Source organism: Nicotiana sylvestris, chromosome 11, assembly GCF_000393655.2.
Source record: "Nicotiana sylvestris chromosome 11, ASM39365v2, whole genome shotgun sequence".
NCBI lineage: Eukaryota > Viridiplantae > Streptophyta > Magnoliopsida > Solanales > Solanaceae > Nicotiana > Nicotiana sylvestris.
Genome location: NC_091067.1, coordinates 94221608 through 94232460, shown reverse-complemented (window position 1 = coordinate 94232460; position 10853 = coordinate 94221608). Strand labels below are relative to the sequence as shown.

Here is a 10853-nt window from a genome sequence, read left to right as displayed (position 1 = left end):
GGAGTTAGTTAAGTTGGTGGTTTGAATGAGTCTTATAATCAGGGGCGGATTTAGGGGGGTGGAAGGGGGTTCGCCGAAATATTACACTTGTATAGGTAAAATCTATTTTTTACCTCTGTATATTAAGTTTTGAACCCCCTTAACACAACCCAAAAGTGTAGTTTAGTGGTCAAGGTGGTTCAAAACCTTCATAAGGTCCTAGGTTCAATTCCCACTAGCTACAAAATTTTCTTTTTGAACACCCTTCGTGGAGATCTTGCTTCCGCCACTGCTTATAATAACACTATTATGTTTAACATTATAAATAAAATATATTGTGGAATTATTTTGTGGTTAGTCAATCATGATTTCTCCTATTTCCAGGTTCTGAGAATACCTGTTGATGGTGAAGGCAACAATTTACAAAATCATGATCCTCATTTCTGTCATGTCTTCTTCAAAGGAAAGAGATTATCTCATATGTAGAAACGTTGAACAGATGTAACTAGTAGTATGTCAGACATTTCTCATTAAAATTTACAAATGTTGTTAGATCATATTGTTAAAATAGTGTTCATCTCATCCAGTGAGAATGATATAACTTATTCAATAGCTACTTCAAGGAAATCCATGGCTTGCTATTCCATTGTCTGATGTTGAAGCAGGTAAGAACCTAAGAGCAGTTCGAAGGATTCCACATCTAGTTGTATCTGATTGAATAGGCAAAATTTCAAAAAATGAAGGGCTTCTCTACGAGGTAGGAGTAAGGTGGCGTACTCACCATCCTTCCCAGATCCTACTTCTGATTAGATATGCTGTTATTGTGGTGCTGAAGTTTACACGTGAAGGAAGTTATTTAAAGAGAGCTAAGAAAGAGTAGATCTTGGAGTGGAATTTTCTCTGAAAATCTTATTTGTATTGCATAGAGGAATTACAAAGTTCTCCTATTTATACTATTCTCAGGAGCAATCTAGTCGTGTATAGGAACTTGAAACAACAAAAGTTACTTCGAAATTTTTTGAGAAAACTACCTCTATAGCCCCTCAAACTTACACAAATGTCCCAAATAAATCTCAACTTACCAACCTTTAGCCATTAATCATAGACTTACCAAAACTAGCCAACAAAAATTGAAAAACCAAATAATAGGGTTCTTTCTCTCAAAGAATCACATGAAAAAAATCACCTTCCATATTTTAAGCGTGATTAGCAACACTAGATACAAGAAGAAAAGGAAATTTTATGGATGAGGTAGCAAATAAGGTGATGAAATACAAAAAATATATACAATATTCCAAAAATCTAAACAAAAAATAAACTTTTTCAATGGGTATAGTTGAAATTCATTGAAAATATATAGATAAGTCAATATACAAAATTTGAGGAAGATTGGAGGTGATTTGGATTGTTTTTTTTTTATCAAAATTCATAATTAAATCGAGTTCAAAAAAGTCTTTTGTGACACATGTATCAAACATGTATCACGCATGTATCTCACACACAAGTATACATGGATATACATGTGATACACAATAGATACAAATATGATACACAAATGATACACGGTGTGATACACATATCATTTATTTCATGTTCAGTTTTTACCGAATTTTCAATAGGAAAGATGCAAAACAAGCAAAAACAGAAAATTGATTATTCTTTTTTGACAACTAAAAAATTTTCATTATCAATGGAGTAATGAACAGTAAAACGACCCGCCATGTATAGCGAATGTTTTTCTGTATAACTATATCTTAAATAAAAATAAAATCTATTAAGTGCATGTTATATCAATCTTAGTACAGAAACTATCAAATTGAGAATGTAAACACTTATAATTATGATGGGTTATGATAATTGTTTGGATGGTGGAGCTAGGCGTAGCAAAGAGGCAGAATAAAAAAATAAGGTGGGGGTTAGCGAATGTTTTGTGTAAAAATTGTGTGGGGTAGCCACTTTTTAAAGTGGTATTTACTTTTTATTCAGTATTTTTAATGCTAAGCAAAAGTAACCACTAGTCTATTAATATTAATATGAAAAGATAGTGTCACCCATTCTTTCCCAAACAAAAATACGTTTTTCTTCTCGTTGCTGAGAGTAGCAGAGTGGGAAACCCAAGATAACTTTACTACCATCAATGGAAGAATTTGAGTACTCTGCTTTGTGGGTATTGCAAAATTGACTTTTCCAAAACTTGCTTGACCAACAGCTTCACCACGAACCCAATGCTTGACCAACAGCTTCACCACGAACCCAATCCATGAGATGAAATTTGGTATTATTACAGGCCTTTGTTTGGGTAGAAGAATGTGAGAGAACAGAGTAGGCCGCAAGTCACAACGAACTCTGTTTTAACCCATGTTATTTATTTATATGGGATAGTTTTCCTATTTTTATTTGGTTTTAGTTCCAAGTTCAAAAGTTAAGGACATGTAGTCATGAACATAGAATTACAAGTTCAAAAGTTAAGGACATGTAGTCCTGAACTTAGAGTTCCAAGTTCAAAAGTTCAGGATACGTAGTCCTTAAAGTCCTGAAGTTAAGTTCAAAAGTTAAGGACATGTAGTCCTGGAGTTAGAGTTCCAAGTTCAAAAGTTAAGGACATGTAGTCCTGAAGTTAGTCCTGAACTTAGAGTTCCAAGTTCAAAAGTTAAGGACATGTAATCCTGAAGTTAAGTTCAAAAGTTAAGGACATGTAGTCCTGAACTTAGAGTTCCAAGTTCAAAAGTTAAGGACATGTAGTCCCTAAAGTCCTGAAGTTAAGTTCAAAAGTTAAAGACATGTAGTCTTGAAGTCCTGAACTTAGAGTTACAAGTTCAAAAGTTAAGGACATGTAGTCCTGAAGTCCTGAAGTTAAGTTCAAAAGTTAAGGACATGAACAGAAGGATATTTTCGTCCGGGCAGTTAAAATTTATTAAAGTAGTGGCTAAAGACTAAAGACATTTTAAACAGTGGCTTAAAAATAAATACATGTTTTATTAGTGGCTAACCGTGCACTTCCCCCATGTTTTGTTGTAGCCAATGCAATAAGTTTTTGGCTATAACTTGCAATCAAATATAATGGGCTAGCGGGTGTCTTAAGTTTGTGCCGAACGGCCAATTATATCAGTCTCTCAAAAATTTTACAAACTTTACTACTCTGTTTATTGACTCGACTCAAACTTGCTTTATTCTACACTGACTAGCTAAATTTTTTCTAAATAATCTAGAAGTTGAATACAATTAAAAGTGCACTAATCTTAACATTTCTTCTTAACTCAATTATTTTACAAGTCCAAGTAACTCTCTAAGATAGAAAAAATTGATCCTTATGATGTGCCTTTGTCAAAATATCTGCTCTCTCATCATGAGTCTTGCAGCACTTAAGCTAAATTTCACCTTTTTAAACTGCTTCTATGATGAATTGATCTCGTATATCTATTTGCTTATTGTCATAACTGACAGGGTTATTTTGCCAATTTATGACAAGACAAATACATATTTGTGACAGAATATTCATAACAGACATGTCCATTACAAAATTGTGACGAATTTGTAAAAGAAAATATGGTATTCACTTCACTCTGACAAAAGTTAGGGAAATATTCCGAAAAGGGAAATTAGGAAAATGTTTGGATATAGATTTTTAAATATTTTTTAAAAAAAAGTTAATTTGAGTGAAGTTTGATTTCTAAGAGGAGCAGGAAACACGTCATAGCTACTAGAGTGGGGAGATTAACTAGAGCTATAGGTAATCATTCTGAGCTTTGTACGATTCAAGTAATACCTACTATGTGTAATGAGTCACAATGGTATTCCTTAGAGTCTAAAGAACAAAACAATGTAGATCTACAACTGTTAACCTTACTGAAAGAATTTAAAGAATTGTTTGTGGAACCTAAACAGTTACCACGATCTAGAAGATTCTTTTACCATAGAATTTCTTAGTTGTTGCAAGGGGTTGAATTCTCTGCTGAATTCTTGTTATTGCCTCTAGGATCATGTGGTGTAGTGCTTAGAGTTCAGTGGCTATTAACGCTCAGAGATATAAAGATGAATTTCAGAACTCTTACTATAGAGTTCTACTACAAAGCAAGGAAGCATGTTCTAAGAGGAGCAGGAAACATGTCATAGCTACTAGAGTGGGGAGATTAACTAGAGCTATAGGTAATCATTATGAGCTTTGTATGATTCAAGTAATACCTACTATATGTAATGAGTTACAATGGTATTCCTTAGAGTCTAAAGAACAAAACAATGTAGATCCACAACTGTTAACCTTACTAAAAGAATTTAAAGAATTGTTTGTGGAACCTAAACAGTTACCACGATATAGAAGAGTCTTTTACCACAGAATTGTGTTGTTGCAATGAGGAACTGAATCTATAAATAAGAGACCCTATAGGTTTCCTTCAGTGAAGAAAGATGTGATAAAATCCCTGGTACAACAAATGTTAGACCAGGGAATTATACAACCTAGCAGCAGTCCTTTTGCTGCCCCTGTTGTCTTAGTTGGGAAGAAGGATAGGTCTTGGAGATTATGTATTGACTATAGGGACCTAAACAAACACACTATAAAGAATAAGTTTCCCATACCTATGGTGAAATATATGTTAGATGAATTGAGAGGGTCTAAGATTTTCTCTAAAATAGATCTAAGGTCTTGATATCATCAATTGAGAATGGCAAAAGAAGATGTGCCTAAGACTGTATTTAGGACTCACTTAGGACACTATGAGTACTTGGTGATGCCTTTTGGTCTGTTAAATGCACCAACAACATTCCAAGGCTTGATAAACTTTGTCTTTCAGGCTTTTCTCAGAAATTATGTACTAGTTTTTTTTGATGATATACTTATCTATAGTAGGAGCATGGAGGATCACTTGGGGCATCTCAGATCTGTATTCCTTGATATAAAGAAACACCATCTATTTGCTAAAGAGAGTAAGTGTTTCTTTGGAGATAAAAGGATAGAGTATTTAGGCCACTTCATTACTGAAGGAGGAGTATCAACAGACCCTCAAAAAATAGAAGTCGTCAGAAACTGGCCCATACCAACCAACATTAAACAACTGAGAAGATTTCTTGGCTTAGTTGGCTACTATAGAAGGTTCATACAAAGCTTTGGGATTATTTGCAAACCATTAACAGACCTCTTGAAGAATTAAAGGAAGCCTTGACAAAAGCTCCTATATTGACATTTCCTGATATTAACAAAACCTTTGTTGTTGAAACTGATGCCAACGGACATGGGATTGGTGTTGTTCTCATGCAATAAGAACACCCCATAGCCTTTATCAGCAAAGAATTATCTACCAGGCATATGGAACTCTCAGTGTAATACCGAGAGCTATTAGCCATAGTTCATGTAGTCATTAAATGGTCTCAATATCTGCTTGGCCAAAGGTTCATCATCAGAACTGACTAAAGAGCTTTGAAGTTCTTAATGGAACAAAAGCTTCTTACCAATTCTCAGCTTATGTGGCTAACTAAACTTATGTCATTTGACTATGTCATTAAGTATAAAAGTGGAGTCACAAATAAGGTGGCCGATGCCCTTTCTAAGATGCCTGGAGCTAAACTATTCTGTCTTGTACTATCTACTACTAGTTCTGATCTGCTGCAAGCCATCATTGATAGTTGGGAGACAAACTCTGAGCTCAAAGCATTGATCGAGCAACTAATAGCTAATCCCTCAACACACTCACAATACATTTGGCAGCACAACCAATTGAGTAGAAAAGGGAAATTGGTACTGGGCAACATTCAGTAGCTGAGAACACACATCATTGGCTATGGCATTCCACTCCACAAGGACGTCATTCAGGCATTGAAGCAACATTAAAAAGGCTTATGACACTATTTTACTGGAAGGGTATCAGGAAAGATGTCCAGTTAGTTGTGCAAGGATGTGACACTAGCCAAAGAAGCAAATCTGATCTAGCAGCCTACCCTGGCCTTCTACTTGGGGTGGGCATCGGTCAGTTCGGTTCGGTTATGAATATTATCGATTTTGCCTATTGGTTATCATTTTATAAATATGATAAACCGATAACCAAATTGATAAGATATTGGTTATTGGTTATCGGTTATCAGTTAATCGGTTATTGATCATTATCGGTTCGGTTATCGGTTTACCCGATAAGATAAAACTAAACGGATTCTGCAAATGAGAACAATTCAGTTTTATGTTTCTTAGATATATTGGCATTCATTCTCCTTTTCAATTGATCAATATTCTTTTGATAAAAATGTTTCTTCTAATTGTAAGATTTTCTTGCTGCCAAAAGCACCCACATCATCTGATTGAGTAACAGGACAACCAGTTAAAGTTCCATCTTAGTGAAACTTGACTTGAGTCTTCCAAGAAAAACTTTCATTTAAAAATCAGTGGTTGAATTTGCAAGCAAAGGCAATCCATTTGGCGGAGAACTAGTGAGGGCGACATGGTGTGAGGCGGAGAAACTGAGAAGTGAGAACTATGTATATGAAACCCTAGTATGTATATACTTAAGGGTAAACTAGTAAATTAGTTAACCCTTATTGGGTTATCGATTTTACCCAATAACAGAATTGTCAAACCGAGCCCGAACCGATAACCCAATAAAATTTTTTTTTACCCGTTACCGAATTTTTAACCTAATAACCCAATAAATAATTAATAGTTCGGGTTATCGGTTTTACCCGATATATGCCCACCCCTACCTTCTACAACCACTACCTACTCCAGATGTGGTGTGGTCACAAATCAGCATGGAAATTTTATGGATAGGTTTCCCTAATCCCATGGTTATGAAATCATTCTTGTGGTTGCGGACAGACTAAGTAAGTATGGGTACTTCATTCCCTTAAAGCATCCTTATACTGCCCAATCAATAGCCAAGGTATTCCTGGATAACATAGTCAAATTGCATGGTCTCCCAGACTCAGTTGTTAGTGACAGAGATGCAGTGTTTTTGAGTTCATTCTGGCAAGAGTTGTTCTCAATACAAGGGTACAATTGAACACTTCCTCAACCTATCATCCTCAGTCTGATGGGCAAACTGAAGTTCTAAACAGATGTTCGGAGACATATCTCTGATGTTTCTGTAATGAAGACAGCTCCAAATGGTATTATTGGCTACCTATGGCTGAATACTGGTACAATACATCATACCATTTAGCTATTAAAACCACCCCTTACGAAATTTTATATGGCAGACCACCTTACTTGCGTCTTCCTTACTTACCAGGTGAATCAGCCTTAGTTGAAGTTGATAATACACTGATCAATAGGGAGCTGAAGTTACAACTACTCAAATATCATTTGCTGAGAGCTCAACTAAGGATGAAACAACAAGCTGATGCTCACAGGAGTGACAGGCAATTTGCAGTAGGAAATTGGGTTTATTTGAATTCCAACCATATAAACAAGCTACCGTGTCAGCACAACCATTTCACAAGTTAGCAGCAAAGTATTATGGACCTTTTCAGATCTCCAAAAGAGTAGGACTAGTTGCATATACCCTACTGTTTCCACCATCAGTCAAAATACACCCTACCATTCATGTATTACTCTTAAAGAAATGCCACCAACTACCCACTCAAATTGCCTACCCTCCCACCACTGATATAGCCAACCCACATTGTCCAAAACCAGAGGTCATACTACAAAGAAGGATGGTAAAGCAGGGAAACAAAGTTATCGCACAAGGACTGGTGAAATGTGCAGGGTTACCTGCTAATTGTGCTACTTGGGAATTCTTAACTGTAGTGAAGGTTCGATTTCCTCATTTTGATCCTTGTGGTCAAGGATCTTCTGCAGGAGGGAGTATTGATACAAAAAATCCAGGTCGAAGTTAGTGGAATCAGTAAATGTTAGTTAGAGAAAAAAATTCAGAAATCAGTTAGCTAGTCAAATGCCATGTCAGCAGAAGTTAGTTGGAGTTAGTTACACAAGTTGTTAGGAGAATAAATTTTGGTAGACAAGTTGTATTCATTCCCATTTTATATAAGTTCATTGTAATATATAGAAATGAATAAGATTTGCATTATAAGTTTCCTAAATATTCTCTTCTCTCATAATTCTCTCAAATCCACATCTTCTCTTTTCCGCCATTGCTGAAATTCTCGAACTTCTCCTCCTGAGTCGGATGCTTAATCCTTGAGTTCTTTAGTGAATTCCTGCAATTAAGCTATCATATTTCTTTGCTTTGGGTATGCATGCCTGCTAGTTAAAGTCATGTAACTTTATTAGATACTCTACGGTCTTAGCGTGGCATTTGGACTAGAGTTTTATTATTTCAGTTATCATTGAGTTTCTATCAATAGATTATGGATTCGGTGATAGCTATTCCGTATTTAATTATTAATTATGCTTTTGGACCTGCACTTATTTTCTCTCAATGCTTGTATAAATAGTTAAATATAAGGAATATGGTTCGCCTGGGAGGTGGGAAGTGCTGGATGCCAATCACGTCTAGGGGGTAGTTTGGGACGTGACAAAATATAATGTTAGACCTATTCCGCTTGCAACCTTGAACGATGGTGGGCAAACTTCCGCAGCCAACTGAGTTAATCCCACATCTTTGAGAAGGTAATGAGGCAAACCTCACCAAGGACAATACCTAAGGAGGGGTATATATGACACTCTAGACGAATTCCACATCGACAAAATATGGGAGAGATGCTGGGTATATCAGTACACAAGTATTAGACCCTAGTGACACATTTTAAAGTCGCGCGAGCTTAGGCGCAATCATGGTGTGGTCCGTGCCAACGTTTCACACCAAATTTGGTAGAGGTGTACAATGAGATCCTTCCCAAAGGAGAACTTAAAGTTGGTTTCCTTTCTGCTGATGAGGACGATGAGTCTTTCATGGGTTACTTATCCAAAATGCCATGGCATGCGGTCCCTTTCTCTGATTCTGAAACCCGTGAACGTCTAGATGAGTTTTTTGCTGTTAAAGGAATACTCCCTGATGAAAATGGGAAGGTATTGACTGATGGTGGAGTTGAGACCATCCTTGAGTATGGGGTGGAAGGTTACCCTTTACTTCCTGAATGGGTTAAAGAAATTAAAGACCGGGAAGAAGAAGCTAAGAGGGATCAATCCTTGAAATCTATCTTACTCTCACAGTCACGAGATTTTGTATTTGCCGCTGATGGGAGGAAAGTCAGTTCAAATTGCTATACCTTATGGAGTTCCTTACACTATGTTCTTTATGGTTTAATTCGTACTGTTGTTACTGCTGTTTCACTATGATTTAATATCTATCTGGTAGCAGTTTGTGAGCTTGAAGGCAAGACTGTAGGCCTTTATTTGTCGTTGACCGCATTCAATGGATGCCTTTCTTTCACTCCAAAGCTGGTTGAAGTGTATAAAAAAGTTGAAGGAACTGGGAGAAAACTTTGAGATTCTGATGATTCCGCTTGATGATGATGAAGAGTCATTCAAACAAGAATTTGCTAACTTGCCTTGGTTTTCACTTCCCTTTGAAGGACAGGAGCTACGAGAAGCTGAACTATCTGAACATCCTACATTGGTGATCATTTAGCCAGATGGGAAGGCTCTTCATTCTAATGTAGATGAAGCCATAGAGGAGCACGACATCCAAGCATACCCTTTTACACCTGAGAGATTTGCAAAACTTGAGAAGATAGAGAAAGCTAATCGAGAAGCGCAGACACTTGAGTCAATTTTGGTTTCAGGATATCATGATTTTATTATTGGGAAGGATGGTGCTAAGGTGAGATACTTATGTTTACTTTCATAATTTGGTAACTCTAGTTATATTAACGTGACTTTTTGATAACTCCGACTTTGCTAGTCGAGTTATCATCTTTTTTTTTCTGATTTTGACATGAGATGTGCTCTTATGTATTTTTCTTTGTCAATCATACTGTAAACCATCTTCCATCCCATTTCTGTTGATGTCTTTACCTGCCTTCCCACACTTACAGTCAGTCATCAGAAATTTTTCTTTGTAGATTCCAGTGTCTGCTCTTGTTGGGAAGAATGTTCTTCTTTACTTTTCTGCACACTGGTGTCCTCCGTGCAGTGCTTTCCTACCAAAGCTTATAGAAGCAAATGACAAGATTAAAGCAAATGATGATGCTTTAGAGGTTGTATTCATATCTAGTGACAGAGATCAGGCCTCCTTTGATTAATTTTTTGCCACAATGTCGTGGCTGGTTCTTCCCTTTGGTGATGAAAGGAATGTGTGATTGAGTAGTCTGTTCAAAGTTTGTGGTATCCCCATGTTGGTTGCTATTAGGCCAACAGGCAGGACTGTTACAACTGAAGCCAGAAATCTAGTTATTTGTTTTGGTGCTGATGCTTATCCGTTCACAGAGGAGCGCGTGAAGCAGATTGAGGCACAATATGAGGAGATGGCAAAAGGGTGGCCTGAGAATGTGAATCTCGCTCTCCATGAGCATGAACTCGTACTTACAAAGCGCTTGTTTTATAACTGTGATGGATGCAATGGCGAGGGATGAGTGTGGTCATTCTGTTGTGAAGAGTGTGATTTTGATCTCCACCCCAAATGTGCTCTGGAAGAGAACAAGGGATGCAACATAGATGCAGAGGCAGAAGAAAAGGAGCTTGAAGTGGAGGAAATGAAATCAAATGAAGGGTGGATTTGCGATGGAGAAGTTTGCTATAAAGCTTAGGGAGTTAGTTAAGTTGGTGGTTTGAATGAGTCTTATAATCAGGGGCGGATTTAGGGGGGTGGAAGGGGGTTCGCCGAAAAATTACACTTGTATAGGTAAAATCTGTTTTTTACCTCTATATATTAAGTTTTGAACCCCCTTAACACAACCCAAAAGTGTAGTTTAGTGGTCAAGGGGTTCAAAACCTTCATAAGGTCCTAGGTTCAATTCCCACTAGCTACAAAATTTTCTTTTTGAACCCC

At 36.8% G+C, this 10853-nt stretch overlaps 1 pseudogene; it reads left to right on the top strand.

Annotated features, from left to right (window-relative positions):
- The first annotated feature begins 5404 nt into the window (after positions 1-5404).
- On the top strand, positions 5405-10611 carry LOC104230449 (probable nucleoredoxin 1; annotated as a pseudogene).
- Positions 10612-10853: the final 242 nt, after the last annotated feature.